The following is a 25,797-nucleotide window of genomic DNA, read 5'->3' on the forward strand; positions in this document are numbered from 1 at the left end:
TCAGGGGTTCATGCCTTTTATATATAGATATATTTTGTCTATTATGAGCTTTAAAACCAATAACACGTTATGAAAATCCTTTTGAAGAAAATTTTCTGGTTATTGTTAAGCTTCCTAAATGATTACCTTATTTCTTATATATAAAAACATGTCTAAAAGGATATAATAAAGTATATAGAAGAGAAATTATTGGGCACTATTTTGGATTATCATAGCAACTTTCATCTTAAATTGCAAATAAAAGTATATTGTTTTCTACCTTAAACTTAAATAAAGCTCATAATAAACAAGCAAATTGCTGGCTGAAAGATTAGTGTATGCTATAGAATAACTTAAATACCCCAAGCCATCAGCAATCATTCTCCATCTCTTTCTGGAAATGCTCCACTCTGCCAGTAGAGGGCACCATGTGCATACTGGGCAGAGAGAGCCAAGGGCTTATTAGGTACATCCGCCTCTTGATCTAGTTTTCTTTCACTTTGAAGTAACAACCCAGCAGGGGGTGGTATGAGTGGAGAATGGAGCTGGGGGTTGGTTGCCACAGCGTTCTATGGAACGTCAGGATTTTTATGATGTCCCTTATCATTTCAGCACCCAGAAGAGCCTGAGTTCAGTCTTGACCCAGCTGGGAATACAGCATGTAATTACAATTGAATTATTGTTTTCAGAGGCAAAATGGACAAAGAGTGAGGGTTGAAGAGACTTTTAAATTTGAAGCAGTCCATGCAACAAAAATCAGACCAAGCCTGGGGATGAGGACACAACTGTGGGGGTAAAATACTATTAATACTTTTCTTCCCACCTTCTAATCTCCTCTAGAAGGGGCTAAACATCAAATTAACAGAGAGATTAACAGGAGAAAATCAAAGTTTTAATACATGCACATGGGGATTCACATAGGCATGAAAATTCCAAAGACAGTGAGGCAACGCTGGGTATAGACATTTTTGAACAAAGAAGAAGAGGGGGGCGATGGGGTTTTATATTTCAGAAGTGAGAATGGGTGATTAACAGGTAGTTGAAGGAGAGGGGAACAAACGTGGCAGAAAATTCTTTCTAGGCAACTAAAAAACATTGGGACACAGTGGGGTGTCTAGCTAACAAGACTGGAGTCTTCCCGCTCCAAGCTCTCTATTTACCATAGTGAGTTTAAATTAGGCTAAGCAAACAACCTAAAATCTCCTTTCTGAAACTGGTTCCTCTGCCTGACTCTATTGGGCAGGAAAGGGGGAGGGGTCAAAGGTCCTTTCTGATCTTTTTTTCTTAATAAACAGCTTAAAGTCAGTATCTCAAAAAGGCAGCTTCAGGGAGGCAAAACTTTGGTTCCCTTCACCTGTTTCTATTCTCAGCTATACCAATTCCTGAGTAACTTCATCAAAACTAAGAAGGGGAACCAAGTTTCATATACATTTAGAAGTTTTTGTTATGCATGTTCAATTTAAGAATGATTCATATTTCTTTCACTTTGCAGTTTAAGTATGAAATTTTATATTTTATCACTTAAATATTCATTAAATATTTGGTTTGAAGAATATATCATACTTTTTATGCATGGTATGTTTAAAGATTTAACTCATTAGTATTTAACAATGCAATATTAACCTAATTCAGATTTACCTCATTTTTAATCCACCAAAGAACAGCAATGGCTGAGTTTATTATAGAAATTTGCAAAATTTTGCATGTTTGATGCAATATTTCTTTGAGGCTTTCCTAAGAGCAGGCATGCAATGTCTCAAGATAAAAATGCCAAGCTTTCCAGAGGCAGAATTTTATATGGGAAAAAATTTTTTTAAGTCTACATTGTTGAATTTTTCCAAATATCAGAGAAAATATATGTGAATGGTCTGTTTTTTAATAACATTATTTTATGAGTGACAGCTGCAGGTGAAGTAGCTCTCAATAGTTCCTAAGTTTAACCTGAAAACAAACGAAGCATCTCACATCCAAGTTCATCACATTGTCATGCCTCTAAGGAAAACAAATTCTGCTCCAAAAATCAGGGAAGAGTTCCATAAATCCTCTGGGTCTCCGAAAGAGGCAACAAAAAAGGAATCACAATGCATGACACAGAGCAAACCTTCATAAACATCTTCATTATTGGACATTCACTTTTTCTTTTTGCAATGTCAGCTGCTCTTCTTCAGTCATTTCCTTAAGACACATAATTCCAGCCTTTCTTCTCAATTCTCTTGCTCCTCATTTTCTTACCTTGAGCAGTGCCTTTAGGATACTGAAATTTGCTTTCTAATACACTATTGGTTGGGATTTAAATTGGCAAAATTTTGTTGGAAGGCAATTTGTATCAAAGCTGCAAAACAAGAAACTAGTCATGACTTTGATTCAACAATTTGCTTTTAAGAATTTATAAAAACAATCAGACTTAGGCAAAAAGAAGGTTTATCATCCATTACTTAAAATAACAAAAACTGAAGACCACTTAAATATCCAACAATACAATAGGGGTATAAACAAGAGTATGGTATAAGCATAGAACAAAACACCATGCAGCTGCTTAAAATACTGTTAAATGTTTACGGTATATTTTAAAAATATATATATATACACACATGTTTTAAAAGCTACAAAATATACATAACAAAAACTTCCTGATCATTCCCCCAGAATGGTAATCTAATCAGTAGCATTTTTTTCTCTGTATTTTTCTGTACTTTCTAAATTTTCTACAATAAATATGTAATAGTTTTGCCTTTAAAATATTTTTTTTTACTGGTTGATTTGAGAGAGAGAGAGACATAGATTTGTTGTTCCACTTATGTATGCATTCATTGGTTGATTCTTGTGTGTGTCCTGACCCAGGATCAAACCTGCAACCCTGGCATATCTAACCAACTGAGCTACTCGGCCAGGGTCCCAGGTAGTACTTTTGTAATAAAGAAAATCATTATTTCTTCTTTTTTGAAGCCAGGCCTTTCTCAGTGGACTGTCCAAATGTGATAATGACCAGTATTAGGAGAAAGTTTGCTGCATGATGAAATTTCTTAGAAGAAAAATTGCAACAGTATTGCACTTGTGCCCAGATCACACTGGCTGCTGCAGACGTTCACAAGCCACGTGTCACCCTTGGCTCTGCAGCTCAGTAGCGTCTCCTTTCCCTCAGCAGCTTGCAGTCCAAGGAGGAGTTCCACAGCAGACTGGCCCAGGGCCACTGAGCTGTCTAAAACCCTGTTAGAGGAGCAGAAAGGGCAATTCCCCACTAACAGGCAGATGGTGAAACATCCTCTTGGCTCTTGTAAATCAAGCCATATTGGTACTGACGCAACTGAGAAAAAGGCAAGCAAGTTCTCCAGGGTCAGGCAAAATGAGTCTTCTTTCAAAGCAGTGTTGTGCCATGCCAGCTGGCATTTCCTGCAATGCCCTCAGCCAGTTTCAAGGGCAGATAATGGGCAAAAAAATCGAGGCCATAAACTGGAGATGTAGAGATGGGCTTTGAGCCCTGTGCCTACACTGTCAGGAAGCAGAGTTCCACTTGACAGCCGAGTGGGAAAAGAGCTGGGTTGTGGATTAGGAGCCCTGGTACTAGTGTCCTCTCCTCTCCTGGAGCTGAAATACAACAGAGGCCTGCATGTTATCTCTAGGGAGAAAAGGCCAGGGGAGAAAAAGGTTACCCTGAGGATGAAGTCCTTGTTTTCCCATGTTTGCCCCCTGCCAGGCAGTGGGGGCCTTCACCCTGGTGATCATATGCACCTGGAATAAATTGCTCCACCATTGTGTTCAGTTATCCATCTTAGTTTCCCTATTCCACTTGCCAAGGAATTTTCCTAGCTTCTCACTAGTCTGCTTCAGATTCAATGAGCTATAACGTTGCTTCTAGCCTCCCAAACCTTTATGATAATTTATAATGAACTTATAAAATATACCTTTAATTCAATAAGAAATTTATTCAATTCCTATTATACCTAGCAAGCAGGAGGCAAGGTTAAAAAATTAAAAAGCAAAACAAAACAGAAAAACTTGCCTACTCATAGGATTCACAGTTCAAAGCATTGACAAACTTCCCAGTTCTGATAAGTATAATGATGCACTATTCCATTTATTTAAGAAAAAGTTTCTCACCAAGACTGAGTTTTCTCTGTCACCAATAAAGCTTCTTATCCCATTGTCAGCAATCAGTGTGTTTACTCTATCCTGGGTGGCAGTTTAGGTTTGGGTTAGAAACACTAGCTAGCTTGGTGAGTTCCAGTTAAATCTGAGCTTCACCATTTGCTAACTGGATGACCTTGGAAATATAACTTAAATTCTCTTGGGCTCAGTTTCCTCATCTGTAAAATGGGACTCCAAATTATAGAGTGTAGATGACCTGAAGCATGACAAATAAGTTGTCAGTAAATCACTATTATTTGTTATTATAGGAAGCATAAAAATAGTTTTAATTGGTTTAAACAGAGCACAAAATCTTAGAAATTTATATTAAAAGGCATCTTAAAAGTAATTTCATTTCAATCCTCTCATTTAACACAAGGGAACCCTGACTCATATAGGTTGAATAGGGCTCTGGTACCCCTTAAGAGCTATTTTATTCTCTTTATACACCCCAGGAGTTAATGTAAAAATGTAATGTACTTTCCTGAGAAACTAAAAAAAAACCTTCCTAATTTCACATGGAAATTATTTCTGTGGTTTCTATTATTTTGAAACTTCTATTTGCTCCTTTCTGAAATGTGACTGCTATTTCAGACACTCTTTCCAAAAAGAATCTGACATTTGGCCAAATAGCCCAGCTGACCTTGCCCCAGCCACCTCCTTCACAAAATCCACTATGACTGCTCCAAGCAGACTTCAAGTTTCCCTCACGATACATTTATGCCAAGCAGCCTGCTTTCTCTCTTGGTTTTCCTAGCCACTCTGACTAGTTAAAAATTAATTTCAAGTTAAGGCAAGCAAAATGTGTTTCATTGACTCCAATCAGACAAAAATACCTTCCCTGGATATGCAACAGTGTCTTCAGAGCAATTAAGACAGGAGGAAAGGGAACTCATAGAAAATAAAGAGTAACCAAACAAACTCACATTTATCCCATGCTTTTCATGTGCCCGGAGACTCACTGAGGCCTCACAACCATCCTATGAATTAGATATTAGTATCTCCATTACAGATGAAAAAGCTGAGGGTCAGGAGCAACTTGCCTGAAGTCACACAACTGGGAAATGATGTAGCTGGAATTTGAACCCAGACCAGTATGTTTCAAAACTCTTCCCAGTAAATCAGCCCCCTCTCTCTTTCAACTATGATCTTCATGACATTCAAATGACAGAGTACCTCCTAATGCAAAAAAATAAAAAAGTAAAAATAAATGATTCCTACAAGATGGTGTAGTCACATGTCTGGAGAAAAGACATCCATTACGCAATTCACTAAAAATGTGTTGGAACGCCTAGAAGTTGCTGTCAGGGTATTGTGTTTCCGTCATGAAGACTCATCCCAAGGACAGTAAATGATGTGTCAACCCTTCCTTACAAGATTTTCCTGTTTTGTGTATTATGATTCTTGTATCATAAGAAAAGAGAAACTTAATGGATGAAGATGAAAGTTTATTCTGAGTGTGTATCACATTTTGATGATTATAGAGTCCATCATAAGGCCTCTCTCTCGCCCACTGTCCCAATATATTATTATATAAAGCTTTTCTCTAAATCCAATCTCCTTGTAATTGATCGAGTCATTTTTCATGGCCTTTTTAAAAGTTTTTGTTCTTCACCTCCCTCTTCTGGCTTCTTTTCAAAGCATTTTTCCAGTCCACTTACAGTTTAGAACAGATGTAGATGCTGGCCTGCTCCCAAAATCTTACTGCTAAATCATGACTCCTTCATTCCCCCTGGACTGAGTTATGCCAGAGTAGAAAATGACTTCAACCCATGGCAGAATCTGTGTTGCTGCCAGTCCAATTTAAGCCCAAAGGAATCAATTCTATTTGCAGTACTTTTTTTTTCCCATGTTCAGTTCATGCTGAGGAAGTATAGTATGTCACATTTGGACGATTTATAGAGCCCGTCTTAAGGCCTCTCTTGCCCGCTGCCCTACCACTGTCATTTGTCGGTTCCCCAGACTGGAAGAGCAGCAAGGAGAGAAGAATCTGCAGAAAGTCTGAGACAAGCAGATGAACAGGAACCCAAAGAGAAATTAAATGGGCCTTTAAGAAAATAACTGCAAATCATGTAAAATGTGACTGAGTTAGAGTACATTACCCAGCAGATTAATACAACATAATTCTGGGTTGTCACATGTACTAATGTCAGCTGAATCACTTTCCCATCACTGATGAGTCCGGGAAACTGTATTGGGATGATAAAGAGCAGATGAGCACGGGAGGGGCTGTCAGTAACTGAGCCCTTTATTACAGCAAACTATTCCAGAAACCCCAGGCTCAAAAACCTGTAGCAGGCAACAAACAGCAGGAACACAAAGGAACCAAAGAATATTGCTACAACCTTCAATTTCAGAAATATTGGGAGAATATCCGCCATGGGAAGACCTTGATGGAGTGCAGCTGAACATCATTACAGATCACGCAGAGGCACCAAGTAGTATCCTGATAGCAAATTTGGGGTATCAGAAAGTCAGTCTCTCCAGGGTTCTCTGTTTTACTTGCTTCAATACATATATTTAGACTCTTTGAGCTCTGACATTCCCCCCTAAACAGATTTGCTGACCTCATTCGTTTAATCATTCACCAAATATTTGTTGAGTTTCTACTAGGGACAGGTACTGTTCTAGGCACTGGAATTGAGTATTGAATAAGACAAGGTCTCTGCTAATATGAAGTGGTCATCCCAGAATCATACTTATGCCCCCAACAGAAATGATTTTAAACATGCGACCTATTTCATCAGTGAAGAAAATACTCAGTCCTCACAAGTGGTATTTCAAAGTGAATGTGTTTTACTGCCAATGTCAAGATTTTTGTTCTCCAAAGGATTCTTTTTCTTTTAAGCCACAAAATGTTTTGTTTTGAATGGCAGTAAAAATAAGCGATGAAAACTTGGAACTTTTAGAAGAGTAATTTATTGCTCTCAACTGTGCTAAGCTTGCCCTACCCTAAAAACCTCCATGGAATGAAAACATAAGAGTTCAAACAGATACACATTCACTACTGGGGCACACTGATCTTTGACTTACATATATCTCAAAAAATAACTTGTTTGTTTCTATTCACATTTGATGAACTTTGACAAATGAACATGAAGAATTAAATGAAATGAACTGTCTTAACAGGAAATCTAAATAAATGGAATAGAAAATAAAATGTAACTAAAGTTAGGGAACAGCATTTGCCCCTCCAAAATATACCCCTATTTTCAGGGAACCCCCGCTCTATACCCCACTATAATATCTTTCTTTTGTCATTAGCTAAAGATGGTATCTAAGGTGGTGGCTTGGGTCATTTTATTTTTTTTTTAATGTTTTTTATTGATTATATTGTTACAACAGTTCCAATTTTCTCCCCCTTGCTCCCCTCCACCCAGCACCCCCCTCCCCCAGCAATCCCCCCCAAGTCCATACCCCTGGTTCGTAAAAATTAACTATCCCCCCCCCTCTCAAATATTAGGACCCTTTGTAATCTTGTAAAGGACAATGGGCGAAGGTCTCAAGCTCCTCTAGCTGCTTCAAGCTGGACATGGTCATCGTCCTACCTACCTTTGGGTCCAGAAAACCCTAATAAGAGTGGGGGTGTGGAGGGGAGGGTGGCCTTCCCACATGGGGAAGGATCGTGCAGACTCCAGGTCAGTTGGCTGTCTCCGGTCAACGGCGTGCTTGGTTTAACAGGCTGGTGTCCTTGTTATGTTCTGGGGGCAACAGATTTGGCGAAAAGGGTTAAAAGACATCATTCAATCCATAACTACTAGATGACAAAAGGCAGGGATTAATTTTTCAATGTTCCATATTAGGGAAAAAAAAAAAAAAAAAAAAAAGGCTTCTTTGTAAGAAGGTGTGCTAGGCACATCTCGTGGCTTGGGTCATTTTAGGGAGTACTCAGTTTTCCTAGTTATCTACCATAAAAAATTGGAGGCATACATGTTATATAACTTCTGATTTTTGTTGTTGTTGTTGTTGTTAATCTGTCTTTTATTAGAGGGAGGTGTAGGAGAACAAAATTAATTTTTCTGACCATTCTAGGTTCTTAGCTGGGACTCCTACCTTAAGTACCATCTTTAGCTAACAAAAAGAGAGATGGGGGTGGGAGACAGTTGTGGAAGGTTACAGTATAAACATGGTAAGCAAGGGTAAAGTTGCAATTTAGATTTAACTTGGATTTTCTCCAATGATAAAGAGTTTCTAAAGATTTAGTATTATCCTTCTCTTCCTGCTAGAGAGAGAGAGACAGAGAGAGACACTCTTAAAAATGGAAATTTCAACTTCTGGCCAAGATGGAGGCCTAGACTGACACACTCCATCTCCCTCCACAAATAAGAAGGAATACAACTACCTCAAAACTAGAAACAACCAGAAGTTCCAGAAAATCAAACTGCATGAAATTCCAGCAAACAAAGATATAAAGAAGAAATACTCAGACAGGTAGGAGGGGTAGAACCGGGGCAGAGAGGATGCAGTGTGGTGGTGGTGGCAGCAGCGGTGGCAGTGGCAGGCTGGCAGAAAGCACAGTCACACGTTTTAAAAAGTCAGGAGGGACACCTGGGGAATGTTCCCAGCTCCTCACCAGACTGTGAAGCTCACTGTTCCAGCACCGGGGAAAATCAAGCCTCATTGCTTCTGACTGTGCAAACCAGTGGGGGTTGGGGTGGAGGCAGACACTGCCAGTGTCAGCAGAGTCTGCTTGTTTAAAGGGCCCCCATGGTCCTAGAACATTCGCAGACCCACCGACTCTGGGAATGACGGCCAGGGCGGCAATTAGAGGGGCACCGGTCTGGTGCAGAAGTGGGAAAGGTGTCTGGAAAATGGGTGAGTGCTGGGCAGGTGGCATTGTTCCATCTCGGACCCCTCCCTCATATAGAGTGCCAACAACGTGGTGAAATATGTCGCCCTGTACTGATGAATCCCTAAGGCTCCACCCCTTACAACATAACAGGAGCGAGAGCTCTACCTGGGACACAGAGGTAAACAAACACAGGAGCCTGTCAGAATGAGGAGACTGGGAAGTATGGCCCAAAGGGGGGAATGGGTCAAGGTTCCAGTGGGAGAACTAAGCGACGAGGAGATAGCCAAACTAATAGATGAGGAGATAGACAACCTAACAGACGCAGAATTCAAAACATTGGTGATAAAGTTGCTCACAGGCTTGACAGATATGCTTGAGTATGGCAAATGCATAAGAGAAGTTCAGGCTATACTAAGTGACATGAGGGAAAATTCACACAAAACCAATGGTGAAGGGAAGATACTGGGGTTCAAACAAATGATTTGGAACATAAGGAAGGAAAAAAACAGTCAACCAGTGCAGAATAAGGAAGCAAGAATTGAAAAAAATGAGGAAAACTTCCCAAATTTTGAAAAGGAGATGGACATACAGGCCCAGGAAGCATGGAGGGTCCTGGGCAAGCTGGACCCAGAGGGAACCACAACAGGATGCATCATGATTGAGATGTCAAAAGTGAAAGATAAAGACAGAGTCCTGGGGACAGCAAGAAAGAGGCAGAGAGTTGCCTACAAGGGGGTGCCTATAGGACTATCAGCTGATTTCTCAGAGGACACTTTGCAGGCAGGAAGGGACTGGCAAGCAGTATTTAATGTGATGAAAAGCAACCTACAACCAAGATTACTGTATCCAGCAAAGCTATCATTTGGAATGGAAGGGTAGATGAAGTGCTTCTCAGACAAGGTGAAGCTAAAGAAGTTCATCATCACCAAGCCGTTATTATATGAAATGTTAAAGGAACTTACTTAAGAAAAAGAAGATCAAAACTATGAACACTAAAATGACAACAAACTCACACCTATCAACAACTGAATCTAAAAAATAAAAACAAAATCCAACTAAACAAACCAGAATAGGAACAGAATCATAGGTATGGGGATCATTTGGATGGTTATCAACTGGGAGAGGGGAGAGGGAGAAATGGGGAAATGGTGCAGGGACTAAGAAGCATTATCAGTTGGTACAAAGTAGACGGGGATGTTAAGAATAATATAGGAAAGGGTGAAGCCAAAGAACTTATATGTGTGACTCATGGACATGAACTAAGGGGGGTGGGATTGCTGGAGGGAAGTGGGGGTACTGGGAAGAGGGGAGCAAAGGGAAAAAAATTAGAACTACTGTAACAACATAATCAATAAAATATACTTTAAAAAAAAAAGATAGGTATGTGGCCCAATCTCACTCAATTTTAATGAAATAATCCCTTTGAAGTTGGAGACCTACCTCTATGTTTGGAATTGTACCCAATTTTTAGTTCTTCACTTTTCCATTTTCATATTTTGTGGGAGCTTTGGTGTAGTTAGAATTAGCTTTAACTTTGTGTCTTGTTAACTATGTGGCATTTTGACCTCCAGATTCTTTATCAGTAAATTGAGTGAAATGTAGAAATGAAAGTGGAAGTCATTGAAAGCTGAAAATCACATGTGAATTATGCATCATTAGTATTTGGTGGGCATGTCATCATATTGGAAGCCTGGAAATAAAAAGATTAAAAAGCTCTGGATATAGGATGATGATATTCTGTTAAAAGGTGACTGAGACCGTTAGGAACCCAAACTGTGATTTTTGTTTATTATTTATATGAATACCTATTTGTCCATTTACTTATGTAATAAGTAATTACTGAGTGTCTTAACCCTTTGAGTGTCATGTGTAATTTGAAATTTGTATCAACATGAGAAAAAATTATATCAACATATAACCTGAGGTACAAAAAAAAGAGAACAAAACATAAAATATGAATTATTCCATTGTTATTTACATTTATTGCCAACAAAAAAAGTCGCTGGGAGCAACGCTGACACTTTTGGGAAAATTTGTCAGCATCACTCACAGCAACATTGGCACTCAAAGGGTTAAATGGATGTGGCACTGTGTGGGATACTGGGGTTTCAGAGCAAATATGCACAGAGTTTTTGTCCTTGTCCAGTTTCGTGAGTGAGATAAAAAATAAAGAATCAAACTAATCCATGTCAAGTCACAACTATGATGGATACTTTTAAGGGAAGGACTATGTTATTATAAGAGTATGTAAGGAGTAGATGGAGTATTTTACCTTTGAATGAAGTCAGGGTAAACGTCCTTAAAGAAAGCGATGGTTGCTATGGGACTTAAAGTGTAGGAGTTATCACAGGTCCTGTAGGAGGAAGTAAGAGCATTCCAAGCCAAAAGACTACCATGAGCACAAGTCATAAGACAACAAGAAGAAAGGCACATCCATTAAAGAAGTCTAGAATGTGTGGAAGGTAGGGGACAAAGAGGAAGCAGGACATCAGATGAGGTTGAGAGACATACAAGGTCCAGATTATGGGGCCATGGTAAAGATTCTGGCCTCCGTCCCAAGGACAACGGGGAAGCAGTTGAAGGGGATGATGTAATAATGAGGAGGCTGTATCCCAGGGATCATTGGGGCACAGCTATTCTTAATTAGGCTTCATATCAGCTGGTTGAACCCTCCCTTTCCTATCATTATTTTATAGAGAAGAGTTATTTAATGTGAATTCTTCAATACAAAGAGGGATTTGTAAGTTTATGCCTAGGAGTGCATTATCAAAAAGGCACTGACTATAATTCCAGATAGCATTAAGAAATCATCAGACTATGTCCATTTACTCAATGAATAAATAGTGGCTATCTTGCAGAAGTCATTGGGATAAAAATAAGCCAAATTTTGTATTGAGCTACATCTATTAAGTATTCGTTTTAAAAAATGTTGTTCTTTACAAACAGTAAAATTACTACCTCAATCAAGGATTTGAATTCCTTAAAGTCCTAAGAGAGGTGAAATGGAAAGGCTTATGTGTATCTAGAGAATATATTGTGTGCACTAGGGCCAGGAAGAGCAGAGGCCTCAGGTGGGAGCAGGCGGGAGCAGTCAAGGAGCAGAGTAAAGGAGAAAACTGGCAGGAAATGTGGAAAGAGAGGAAAGTGTGAAAGATGTTTTCAAGCCTCCTAGGTATTGTGAGGACCTTGACCTTGACTCTGAAGTAAGAGAACAATGGAGGGTTTGGACAGAAAAATAATATCACCTGACTTTTATTTTAACAGGCTCTGTCAGGCAGCTGTGTTGAAATCAGACCTAAGAGATACAGGGTGGGAAGCAGGGAGATGGTGAGGAGGCCAGAGCAATGGTCTGGGCAGGGGATGCGTAGGACTTGGGCCATGGTAGTAGCCGTGAAGAAGGTGAGAAATGGGCTCAGGCTTTGCTGATGAATAGGGTGAGTCAAGGATGGCTTCATGGTTTCTGTTCTGAAAACTGGAAGCATATAGTGACCAATTCTGAAAGAAGGAAGACTGCTGGAGAGAAATCTCAATTTTACACATGTTGAGTTTGAGATGTCTGTGAGTCTCCACTGTGGAAAACCTTTCTAAAGTTAAATATCTCCTGTCTCTCTTGGAAAAAAAAAAATCAATATTATAATGTTAACAACGATTCTTCCCCTTTACTTGATCTTATCACAGATTCTGATCATGGAGGTCAGAGTAAGCCATTTTCCTACTTAAAACTATCCTATGGTTTTCCACTGAATTCAGAGTAAAATCTAAGTTCCTCACCACAGTCTCCCAGACTCTCCCTATATGTCCTGCATGCCCGCCTTACCTTGTAAAACCCTCCTCTTTCGTCAGTATACCACTTCTGTAGCAGCCTTATTTCTATGTCTTAAACATGCCAAGATCATTCTGGTCTTAGGAACTTGCTGTTGTTTCTGTTGTCTCCTTCTGGAATACTCTTGCCACTGTTTTTCTTCTGCATCAGAGACTGTGTGTAATCATTCAGATTGTGGACCTCATGTTATCTCCTCAGAAAGTTCTTCTGTTAATCATCACTATGGTCTCAGTCCTTCTGAAATTGCTCGCTTATTTATTTACACTATCATTGAGTGTCTCCCCGCTCCCTGCCCCACAAGGTATTTTATCTGACTAGTTTCCACTGTATTCTCAGCACCTAATACAGTGTCTGGCACACATTAGGCACTTTGTAAATATCTGTTAAATAATTGGGTAGAGGTAGGAAGAAAGAGATTAGGTGGAGAGAGAAAACCCTATTCTCTCATCATCAGATAGGTCGTTATGTTGGCTACATTTTGCCTCTGTTGATTAATGCATTTCATGTTGTAGACCTGACAAATTCCAAAGTCTTCCCTGTGGGATTTTGTATTAACAGTACAAAATCAACAGGTCAGACCATTCCCATTTTACATGTATAAATTAAGTTCATAAGGAACAGATAACTTCCTTGTGCTCCCTGTGCTTTTAAGTGACAGTCTGACCTGACTTTTGTGGAGCCTGAGAAAGATGATGCCTAGAGAAGGTGGGTTAACTGGGTTCAAGTTAAAAAAACTACAACAAAAACAAATGAACAAAAACACGAGCTAGCAGCCATTCTACACAGGGCCCTTTCACGCAAAGTGCACCTCTAGGCAAAGCTAGCCCCGCACTGTCTGTGTCTGTGAGTTTATGCCAGCCGAACCAGCCTTTATAAAGAAGTGCCCGGAGTCCTATTTCAACCACTAGGACTGACCCTTTCCCCATCTCTTCAGATCTACCCAGCTATTTCCCCATCAGTTTCTTTACTGATCAATCAGAGTAGCTCCATTATGACCAACCAGGAGAGTGCCTTCTGAACCAGTCAAACTGCAATGATTTGGAGTCCTCATTTGCATGAGTATGGCCCAGTCAGGGACAATGGATGGGGACTTCTATCTACCTCAGTTCCCTTCTGGCTCTGAGAGAGCATTTTCCTTTTCCACCAAAGGCTGGAGGTTGAATTTCCCCAGCTGGAGCTAAAACACTGAAGATATCTCACTGGAGCGGAGTGGGGAACCCCAGCGCAGGGCAGGGCAAAGTGGGCCAGACCACCAGGGATCACTGTCTAACTGGAGAAGTTGTCTGGCCCCAGGGCACCTCGCCCCGGGGCCTCCTGGCCCTAGGGCTGCCTAACAGCAGTGCTGTCTTCACAACCTGCTGTCATAATTGAGGTAGGTCATAGCCGTGCTCTGTCACAATTGGGCTACTTTCACAGAAAAAGTGTCCTTCTTTACCATGCCCCAAATTGGAGATACCTTTTGGTGTTCAATTGATGTCAATGACCTCCTTCAGTGATTAAATGCAGAACTAAAATGAGGGAATTTGTCTATAGAAAAGGGGGAACTCAACTTAATTAAGCCTATCTGATGTTTGGAAAGTGGCTTTCAATTCAATTGTCCCCCAAAGGATAAAAATATATGAATGATGATCCATCTGTATTTTCATTGGATAGGGCCACAGCCATAGCAGTTACTAAAATACTTCTAGAAAGTCCAATTTTTGCTATTTGTAAAATCCCCACAGATCCCACGGTGACTGTGGAACCCGTTTTACTAGACAAATTCTGCCCAGGTGTGCAAACTTGCCTGATACTACAGTGTTTTCATTGTACTCACCATTCCCAGGCCTCTCATTTTATAGAACAAACTGACCAGATAGGTACAATTCAATTGGTAAAATCTGTTGACTGTTTTAATCTACCTTGGCCTAAAGTCTTTCCCTTGGTATTGCTTACTTTAAGATGAATTCTTGCCCTGGCTGGTGTGGCTCAGTGGATTGAGCACTGGCCTGACCAAAGGGTCACCAGTTCAATTCCTAGTCAGGGCACATGCCTGGGTTGTGGGCCAGGTTCCCAGTTGGGGGTGCACAAGAGACAACCCCACATTGATGTTTCTGTCTTTTTCCCTCCTTTCCTTTCCCTCTAAAGATAAATAAATAAAATCTGAAAAAAAGATCAATTCTTTTTGGTATATATCAATTGATCCCTTCTAAAATTGTGACTGGAAGGCCTGTCCTGTGAGGTTAGATCAGGGAATATGGGAATTTGCCTTAATAAGGAGACCTTCTAACTTACTGCTAAGAACTTACAAAGACCCTTGAAATTAGTGCAAGCTCATAGGGCACTCTTTCCACAGTGTGCTTCTGGGAGATGGCACCAAGCATCATGGCCCACAACCTGGGTACATGGTCCATCAGTGAAACATGTCCACAAGGACTCCCTCCAGCCTGGCTAGAGTGGACTATAGCGCATACTGTTAACTAATCCCTGAGTTGCAAGGTGAAATGGTACCGATCCATGATTTGTTTTTTATTTTAAAAAGCCCCTTAACTTGTACCTCATTCACCTAATTGAATAGGAGACCTAGCCTATAGGAGACCTCAGATTGGAGTTACCCAGAGTTTGGCCTTTGCCTTGACAGTTTTACATTAAGTGTCTTGTCTTTGGATCTGTATTGACCTTGCTGAAAGAAATCAGAAAATGTTCTGTTTTTCCCTGGCTTGTGTGGCTCAGTGGATTGAGTGCCGGCCTGCAAACCAAAGAATCACTGGTTCAGTTCCCAGTCGATGCACATGCCTGGGTTGCAGGCCAGGTCCTCACTTGAGGGTGTGCGAGACGCAATCTATTGATGTATCTCTCCCACATAGATGTTTCTTTCCCTCTCTCCTCTTCCTCTCTCTCTAAAAATAAGTCAATAAAATCCTTTTTTTTTTTTAAAGAAATTGTTCTAAGCCCTGGCTGCTGTGGCTCAGTGGATTGAGCGTCGGCCTGTGAGCCAAGTGTCGCTGGTTCGATTCCCAGTCAGGGCACATAACTAGGTTGCACATCAGGTCCCCAGTTGGGGGCACGAGTGAGAGGCAACCACACAGTGATGTTTCTCTCCCTCTCTTTCTCCTTTCCCCTCTCTCTAAAAATGAACAAATAAATAAACAAGCAAATAAATAATAAAGTCACATACCTTAAAAAAAAAGAAATTGTTCTATTTTGTTGGTATTATTTCTTTTTTTTTTTTTTTTTTTTTTTTTTAATTTATTTTTGTTTTTCAATTACAGTTGTCCCCTTTTCCCCCAATTTCTCTCCCCCACCCAGCCCACCCCCTCTCCCGCAATCATATCCCTCCCCGCTGTCCATGTCCATGAGTCCTTCATACAGGCTCTTTAATTAAACCCTTCCCTTACTTATCCCCCTTCTCTCCCTCTCACCTCCCCCCTATTGACTGCTACTCTGCTTTTTGTTCTATTTAGTTCCTTTGTCTGTGTTGTTCTTTAGTTTCCTGTATTAGGTGATATCATATGGTATTTTTCTTTCTTTGCCTGGCTTATTTCACTAAGCATAATTCTCTCTAGTTCCATCCATGTTGTTGCAAATGGTAGGAGTTCCTTCTTTCTTTCTGCTACATAGTATTCCATTGTGTAAATGTACCACAGTTTTTTGATCCACTCATCTACAGATGGGCACTTAGGTTGTTTCCAGCACTTAGCTATTGTAAACAGTGCTGCTATGAACATAGGGGTGCATAAGTTCTTTTGAATTGGTGTTTCAAGATTCTTCGGGTATAATCCTAGTAGTGGAGTCGCTGGTTCAAAAGGCAGTTCCATTTTTAATCTTTTGAGGTAATTCCATACTGTTACTGCTTTTGCTGTGTCCCACAGGTTTTGGGTTGTTGTGTGCTCATTATCATTAGTTTCTAGAAATTTCTTGATTGCTTCTTTGATGTCATTGTTAGCCCATTCATTATTTAATAGCATGTTATTCAATCTCCATGAGTTTGGGTGTCTTTGATTTTTTCCTCTGAGGTTGATTTCTAGTTTCAAGGCATTGTGATCTGAAAAGATGCTTGATATGATTTCAATTTTCTTGAATTTGTTGAGGCTTGTTTTGTGACCTATCATGTGGTCTATCTTTGAAAATGTCCCATGTGCACTTGAAAAGAATGTATATTTTGCTTCTTTGGGGTGAAAAGTTCTATATATATCAGTTAGATCCATGTGGTTTAGTGTGTTGTTCAATGCCTGTATATCCTTGGTGTTTCTTTGCTTTGATGATCTGTCTATTGTTGATAATGGAGTGTTGAAGTCCCCTACTATGAGTGTGTTGTTGTTGATATCCTTTTTGTGGTCTTCTAGTATTTGCTTTATGTATTTGGGTGCTCCTATGTTGGGTGCATATATGTTTATCAAAGTCATATCTTCTTGATGGATTGTTCCTTTAAGTATTATGAAATGTCCTTCTTTGTCTCTTTTTATTGTCCTTGCTTTGAAATCCATTTTGTCTGATATGAGAACTGCTACCCCGGCTTTTTTTTCCGGTCCGTTTGCTTGGAATATTTTTTTATATCCCTTTACTTTCAGTCTGTGTAAATCTTTTGTTTTGAGGTGTGTTTCTTGTAGACAGCAAATATGTGGGTCCTGTTTTCTTATCCATTCCGTTACCCTATGTCTTTTAATTGGAGCATTTAATCCATTTACATTTAAGGTTATTATTGATGTGTATTTATTCATTTCCCTTTGTACCTCTGTTCCTCTCCTCTCTTGTTTTTTCCTAGAACAGTCCCTTTAGCATCTCTTGCAATGCTGGTTTGGTGGAGATGTATTCTTTCAGTCTTCCTTTGTCTGAGAAACTCCTTATTTCACCTTCTATTTTGAATGAGAGCCTTGCTGGGTAGAGTATTCTTGGTTGTAGGCCTTTGTTTTTCATTGCTTGAAATATTTTTGACCATTCCCTTCTGGCTTGTAATGTTTCTGTTGAGAAATCAGTTGATAGCCTTATCGGAGCTCCCTTGTATGTTATTTGCTGCTTTTCTCTTGCTGCTTTTAGGATTCTCTCTTTGTCTTGGAATGTTGCCATTTTAACTATGATGTGCCTTGGAGTGGGTTTTTGGGGGTTCCTCTTGATTGGAACTCTCAGTGCTTCTTGGACTTGCATAGCTTTTCCTCTCATCAGGTTCGGAAAATTTTCTGTCACTATTTCTCCTATCAGATTTTCAATTCCATGTTCCTTTTCTTCTTCCTCTCGTATTCCGATGATCCTTAAATTATTTTTCCTAATGCTATCCTGTAATTCCCTTACATCTTGTTCATATTTTTTCAATCGTTTTCCATTTTGCTGTATTGTCTGGGAGTTTTTCTCTACATTATCTTCTAACTCACTAATCTGATCTTCTGCTTCGTTTAGTCTGCTTTTGACTGATTCTACTGTGTTTTTCAGTTCAGAGATTGTATTCTTAAGTTCTTCCTGGTTCTTGTTAACGATTTCTATGTCTTTTTTTATGCTGGTGTAGTTCTCTGCCAGTTCCCTGTAATTTTCTTGGAGCTGCTGGTAACTTCCTTGAAGGTTGTCATAGTTGATTTTAAGGATGTCGAGTATATTGAGCTTCTTTACCACCATTGTTTTGAATTCCATGTCTGACATTTGGGCTATGTCTATTTCGTCTATCTCTCTTTCTGAGGATTCCTCTTTTCTTTTCATTGAGGGGTTATTTTTGCGTCTTACCATGTTGGATTCTTTTTGTTTTTATTTATTTATTTATTTATTTATTTATTTATTTATTTATTTATTGGGGGGGTAGTCTGCTTTGACTTCCCTCCTTTGTGGTGTAATATTCTTTATCGAAGGTCTGGGAGTTTCAGTGGTGCAGTCTCTTTGATATCCTGAGCCTGATGGTCTTAAGTTACCCTTTATGTCGTTTGTTTATGCTGTTCGGTTATATTTCAGATGTTCTTTGATAGGATCTTCCTTCTGGCTACTTGGTTGAGAGTCACTCTATCTGCTTTGTCTTGAGTTCTTTTGTGGATATGCTGTTAAAGACATAAACACACAGCCCAGGCAGGAGACCCACACCCACAGAAAGTATCCCCCACTCTATCCTGCTATCGTTAGCCAACTAGCCCGTATTAATATAAATGTAAAGAGATTTGAGCTTTTATACTATAAGAAGAATAGATACGAGTTGTTTTTGGGGAGGAAAAATATAATTTTTGATAGAGGGGTTGATAGATTAATAATAGTTGAGACTGTGCAAGCCAGTTAGTAATATTTACATTGTATGTTAAGAAAAATAGAAGAAAAGGATAGAAAAATACTTAGTATAGTAAGAAAGTGGGATTGTATTGTATTTGGGTTTATATAGTAATTATATTGTATTATTTAAAGTAATAGGGGGGCTAAGCTAGACACACAAACGAATAAACCACTATTAAAGAGAAAGGATGAGAAGGAGAGGTTATATGCAACACGTTAGAGATAAAGTTTGTTATTATTGGAAGAGGTGGAGGAAAAACACTCCCCCAAAAAATCCCCAAGAAAATAGGAGAAAGAAAAGAAGAAAGAGAGAAAGAGAAGAAAATAAAAAATTTACCACATCCCCCCCCAAAAAACCCCAAAAGGTTAGCAAGAAAGGAACAAAGAAAGATAGAAAAGAAAGAATACAGAAGAAAGAAAAAAGAGAGAGAAAAAAAAATTGAACCAAAAAAAAATATATATATATATATATATATATACCCCCCAAAACCCCCCCCAAAAGAAACCCCAGGAAAAGAATAAAGAAAGAAGGAAAGAAAAGAAATTATTAGGAAGAAAGAAAGAACAAGGGAGAAAAAATTTGGGAGAAAAAATTTGGAGAAAAAAAAAACGATGTTTTTACTCCGTTTTAGCCTTGGTGTGTTGCCTTCTTTTTCTGGGTCCGCAGCTGGTCTAGTGTGGCAGGTCAGAGGTTCTTGTTCTTTTGCCGGACTGGTGTGCGCACCCGGTTTCCGCTATGGTGCGCGCCCGCGATTGCCGGCGCGGCGCGCTACCTTGCTGCCCGCTGTAGCCAGTTGAGGTGCCCTTGCGCGTAAGCCCCTGCGCGCTCTGACGGCCCAAGAGTTTGCCCCGCGGTTGGAGCCCACTGCTGCCGGGCCGCGGCAGTTCCCCGTTCGCGCCGAGGTGACCCTGCCCGCGCGGACGGCCCGAGTGCTTTCCCCGGGATTGGCTCCTTCTTTCGCTGGGGCGCGGCAGTTCCCCGTTCGCGCCGAGGTGACCCTGCCCGCGCGGACGGCCCGAGCGCTTTCCCCGGGATTGGCTCCTTCTTTCGCTGGGGCGCGGCAGTTCCCCGTTCGCGCCGAGGTGACCCTGCCCGCGCGGACGGCCCGAGCGCTTTCCCCGGGATTGGCTCCTTCTTTCGCTGGGCCGCGGCGGTTCCCCGTTTGCGCCAAGGTGACCCTGCCCGCACAGGCGGCCAGAGAGCTCCCACTGTCCCCGGGCTGAGGTGCTTTCACGCTCGCACGCTGCCCCGTGCCCTCAGTCCCGCTGAGCCGAGCTCCGGGAGTTGGTCTCTCGCCTCTTAGGGCAGGGCCAGGGACACTTGCGCTCAGTGGAATCGAGCGTCCGTGGGTCGCCGCCTCTCGCTGTTCCCGTGCTGCAGCCGCCCGCCTTCCCTCACCCGTCTGGGCGGGCACAAACAGAGCCTGCGCTAGTGGTCTGCTTTCCGGCCTGGGGCCCTGCGCCCACGGGAGCTGTCTAGGGGTGTCTGTGCACAGTCCTCTGCGTGTTCAGTGGGCCCTCCCTGTGCCCGTTGGGGCACTGATCTTATGTCCGTTGGGGAATGTCCGAGGGACGCCTGGACTCACGGCCCCGCGCACCTGGGCCAGTGAATGAGAGCACTTCCCTATGTGCGCCCCTGCGACCCAATGGTAGGGTTGAGGAGTGGATTAGCGCGCCCCTGCGCCTGGGCTCCTCCAGAACGGCCTACCACACCCAAACTTTCCTCCCGTCTCCACCATCCACTAGAGAAAAATATAAAGGAGAATTATGTTCTCACTTGCCCGGTAGCACGCTGTCTCCTGTCCTTCAGCGCCAATGCCACTTGGTCGAGTCCCGTCTCTGCCAGCGGGCAGAGATCCGCTCTCCGCCTGACTCCTCTCTGGGGTAGCCTGTGGTCGCCAAAAATCCTTTGTGTGCTTCCCGCCACAGCTCGGGCAGCCGCCCCAGTCAGGAATCCCGTTTCGTCCCCTTTTTCTCCGCTATCCTCACTAAACAGGTTGTTCCCAGATGGATTTTCTCTAATCCAGCAGTGCCTTGGCTCAACTCCCGCCAATGTCCAGCTGCTCACTGAGATGTTCTGTCTGCAATTAGACCAAACTGTAGACGGGTCTCCGGAGCCTAAAACTGCAACCTCTCCTCACTCCTCCGCCATCTTACCTCTCCCGGTATTATTTCTTAAGTAACTATTAGTACCATTTTTATAAATGAATATAATTAACTCATAGAATGGCAGCTTTCTTTGAACTTTTTTTTTCTCCTTTCTGGGCTTTTTCTAGTCTTGGACTGTAACTTGTAAGCATCTGTGTATAATTGATGAAATGACCATCCTTTGGGTCCCAGTCAGTTCAGCAACAGAGACTGTTATGCTTAGGAAGCAAGTACCACTGATAAAAGGTAAAAAGTAACAAACTGAAGTTCTGGAGAGGGAAGAGCTCACAGGCAAATCCCTATAAAGCAGCGGTTCTCAACCTGTGGGTCACGACCCCTTTGGGGGTCGAACAACCCTTTCACAGGAGTCGCCTAAGACCATCGGAAAACACATATATAATTACATATTGTTTTTGTGATTAATCATTATGCTTTAGTTATGATTGGGGATCACTACAACATGAGGAACTGTATTAAAGGGTTGCAGCATTAGGAAGGTTGAGAACCACTGCTCTAAAGAGTCCCTTTACCTCAAAGCTGAGACTTTCATGAGAAGTATTAAAGGAAAGTGACTCCTAGACTAACTTATACATGTGATTAAAACACTCCATATACTGAAAGTAGGGAGATTTCTTCATGATTAGTCTAAATATAATGTGCCAGAGGCTCTCCCGAAGTGTCCTCAAGCCTCCCTGCTCCCTCTGTGCCGCCATAAAAGGGGAGAATTGGACCCAACATGTCACCTCACCCTTGTCCCTCTGCAGAAGTCCTTTCATCCAGAGGTTTCCAAGTGTTTTTACAAATATAAATTAACCAGCCTCATCATCATGTCTCTCCACAAGATGGTTCATTTAAGTAACAGAACTTTACCTCAATGGCCTACTCAGGGTCATCTGAGACATCTGTTGTGTGATCTGCAAATGGCTGTTCAAAGTGTAAAGTTATGTTGCAGCCTCACTGCAGATCCAACACCCTCGCATCCTTAGCAAGTACCAGTGGAGGGAGAAACGGATCATTTTCTTAAATCTTTACAGCCAGGCTCCTTCCAGTTGGACTTTCCTCAGGCTCACCAAGCGCCCACATACCTGGAACCCAGATTTCAGCTCCCCTCTTTCCTATCTTATCTGTTCCAGAAGCTGAGTGAAGGTAGAGCATGAGTTTTTAAAGTATATTTTAGTGAATCACTTTGATTAAATAAGTAGTTGACCATATAGTCTTTGTTACCCCAAACTCTTCTATTTATTAAACACTTATCTTGTTGCTACTCACCATGTTAGACACAGGAAAGACTACAGTCATGCTCCTGCCTTCATGGGGAGGTCAGACAGTGAACAAGAACCAGGTGGCTGTGGTCAGTGCTGTGAAGATGACAAACGTGGTGGGCTGGGTGAGGCAGGTAGGAATGGGTAGATCAGGGAAGTTTTTCTCTAAACAGGTGATATTTGAACTATGACCTAGAGCATGAGACTAAGTAAGACTTTTTATTTTATTTATTTTATTTTATTTAGGAACTTACAGATTTTTATTTCAAATAATGTAAATATCAATCTTTAATATCCCTCACAAACAAAAAGCTCATCGGGTGGGAGGGGATTCTTTTTTTTATTCTAGAGCAAAAGGGTAGTGAGACCAAAAATAAAACCACTGTAATTCATCCCCAGCCACGCCTGGTTCAGGCCCTGCTCTGACCTCATAGGCGCCACTGTGATGCAACTGCAAGCCCATCCTATATATATGGCCCAGGTGGGGCTGAGATTTTGTCCGTTAGAGCCCAGGAAGCTATTGAGGTGACCTGTGGTGCTAGGACTTGTGAGCTTTGCGCTTGCTGTTACTTTGTGTGTGTGTGGGTGTGTGTGGGTGTGTTTTGCCTTATTTTGCATTTTGTTTCTTTTATTTTATTATTTTCCTTTTTATTTTTCTCATTTGTTTTTGTTTTATTTTTTATTTTCTCATTTTATTTCTTTTTTGTTTTTGTTTTATTTTTTCATTTTTTTCTTTTCTTGTTGTTCACCATGGCTAATGACCCTGCAGCCACCATTGTCCATAAGGAGCACATAATTGGTGATTATGAGCTCCTGCAAACCATCAGCAGTGGGGCCTTAGCCAAGGTGTGGTTGGCCCGGCACTTGCCGACGGGGACAGAGGTGGCTGTCAAGGCCATCAATCGATGTGGGGTATATGGAAATTCTGAAGAAGTCCGTTGTCACAAATGTTTAAATCACCCAAACATAACGCAATTGTTTGAAGTGATTTCCACTAAGGAGAAAAGTTACCTTTGCATGGAACATGTAAGCGGGGGGACCTTACTTGAATACTTAGAAAACTGTGGCCCCATGACGGAGGAGGCAGCCAGACCCATGTTCCGGCAGCTACTCTCGGCAATGCAGTACTGCCACCAGAAGAAGATCGTCCACCGGGACCTGAAGCCAGAGAACATCCTGGTAGATGGTGAGCGTAACCTCAAAGTTGCTGATTTTGGCTTTAGTAGGAAATATGGCCACTACAAACTGACCACCATCTGTGGCACCCTACCCTACATGGCGCCGGAGATCTTCCGGGGTCAAACTTATGACGGCCCGAAGGTCGATGTCTGGAGCCTGGGGGTAGTTTTGTATAGAATGTTGGTGGGGCATTTGCCATTTGGGGGGAGCAGGCTGGAGGAAACAGAGAAGATCCAGAGAGGGAAGTTCACCATACCAGACTTCGTATCTGAAGAAGCTCAAAATCTTTTAAAAAAATTATTGACCTTTAACCCCAGGGAAAGGCCGACCCTGACAGACATACTAAAAGACCCATGGGTCAACATGGATCAGGCGGAGCAACTGAGGGCGTACAGCGAGCCTCCCTGGGGGGACCTTGACCCCCAAGTGGAAGACATAATGAGGGGCATGGGGTTTATGAAGCGGGAGATAAAGAAATCATTGAAACAGAGGAAGTTCAACAGGGTCATGGCAATGTACCTTATCCTCAAAACCACGGCAACGATGAGAGTCCGCACCATAAAGGTGAAGCCCTGCCCCACCCCTGTCTCCAACATTGGGAAGAACACAGAAGAGCCTGCCCTTCCTGGCCCCCAATGTGACCCTGGTGATGCCCCCACCACCCCCAGCTGCAGCAGCACCAGCAGTGCTGCAGGAGCTCCAGAAGGACCCACCAATGACAGTTGCATCCAGGCTGCGGCTCGCAGAACCTTCAGGTTCTTCCTAAAATGTGTGTGCTGTGGGCTGTCCACTCGCATGAAGCATCGGAAAAGGACAAGAGTTGCACCAACATAATTTTTAAAGTTGTGGACGGCCTACAGCACCAGAGGTGGACACAGACAGCTGTGGGTGAGACGGTGGCAGAAGTACACCTGTGTGTGCCGGTGACAGGACTCGGTCCGGTGGACGATGGACATTTGAGCTGCCGCAGGGTTCTCCGCATGGGATTTATACCGGAGTGGATTCAGCATCTCCATGGACTGCTTTTTCCTGGGGCCCTTTTCCCCTCCCCTCCTCTCCTCTGCTGCCCCATTTGTGGGGGTTCTTAATAAAGTACTTGGTTTTTCCAAATTTTGCAATACATTTGATGATTTGAACCACACACACACACAAAACCTTCCATGGGTGAATTATCAGGTGTACCCGTCTGCATCCTTAAAGTCTGCACTGAGACTATATGAATAGGAACAGTGTGGTAGACAGAATAATGCTTCTCCTCCCTCAAGATATCCACATCCTAATCGTTGGAATTTGTGAACATTACCTTATATGGAAGAAAGGTCTTTGCAGGTGTAATTAAGTTAATGATTTTGAGATGGGGAGATTATCCTGTATTATCCAGGTGGGCCCTCAAAGAAAGCACAAGCAAAGACGGAGGCAAAATGTTTGACTTTAGACAGCAAGGAAGGAGGCAGTATGATCACAGAGGCAGTTTGGAGTGATGTGGCCATCAGTCAAGGCATACCAGTAAAAAGCTGGGAGAGGCAGGGAACAGATTCTGCCATTGACCCTCCAGAGGGGGTGTGGGTCTCCTGACACTTCGATTTTGGCCAGTGAAACTGATGTGGACTGTTTTTGGCCTTCAGAAGTGTGAGAGATTAAGTCTCTGTTGGTTTAAGTCACCGGGTTTGTGGTGATTTGTTACAGCAGTCAGAGGAGACAAATGCACATTATGGTAACTGTGTGCATTTCCACCCCAGCTCAGGGATAGCCCCTTAGTAGAGACGCTGTGCATACGTGGGGATGAAATGATAGTGGACAGGATTACTATTGGTTGCCTCCTATGTCTTGAAGGCTTGCCTCTCATGTGCTCTCCCTACCTTGGTTTTTCTGAGTGAGGGTAAAAGGGCATCACCCATGCTCAGTAGCCATGGTGACCAGAAGCCAGCTTTGGGAGCTGAAGTCAGGAGAGATGGTCCAACCAACTGAGCTCATGAAGTTCCCACGTTCTTCTCTTCTATAGTCTCTCAGAAGGTCCTTAGGCAGGAACTCAGCGTCATGGAGCCTATGGTTTCCTCACTGTACGCCCCCCGACTCCCTGGGGTTCTCGGAGGAGATGCTATTAAAGGTGGGTAGGGATACCACGTGTCGGGTTTCTGGCCACGTGCCCAGCTCATACTCATTCTCATTTGCTATGCATATTCTAATTCTGCATAAAGCTGTGTTTGAAGGAATGATTCTGTTCTAACACAGTTTGGAAAGTTCTAAATGATATTGCAAGTTCACCCCTC

The 25,797-nt window shown here is 42.0% G+C and overlaps 1 pseudogene; it reads left to right on the top strand.

Moving 5' to 3' along the window:
• Positions 1–23,098: 23,098 nt before the first annotated feature.
• Positions 23,099–24,361, top strand: LOC150013150 (serine/threonine-protein kinase MARK2 pseudogene; annotated as a pseudogene).
• The last annotated feature ends 1,436 nt before the right edge of the window (positions 24,362–25,797 follow it).

This window comes from Furipterus horrens, unplaced genomic scaffold (genome assembly GCF_987537825.1).
Source record: "Furipterus horrens unplaced genomic scaffold, mFurHor1.1.pri manual_scaffold_4, whole genome shotgun sequence".
Lineage (NCBI taxonomy): Eukaryota > Metazoa > Chordata > Mammalia > Chiroptera > Furipteridae > Furipterus > Furipterus horrens.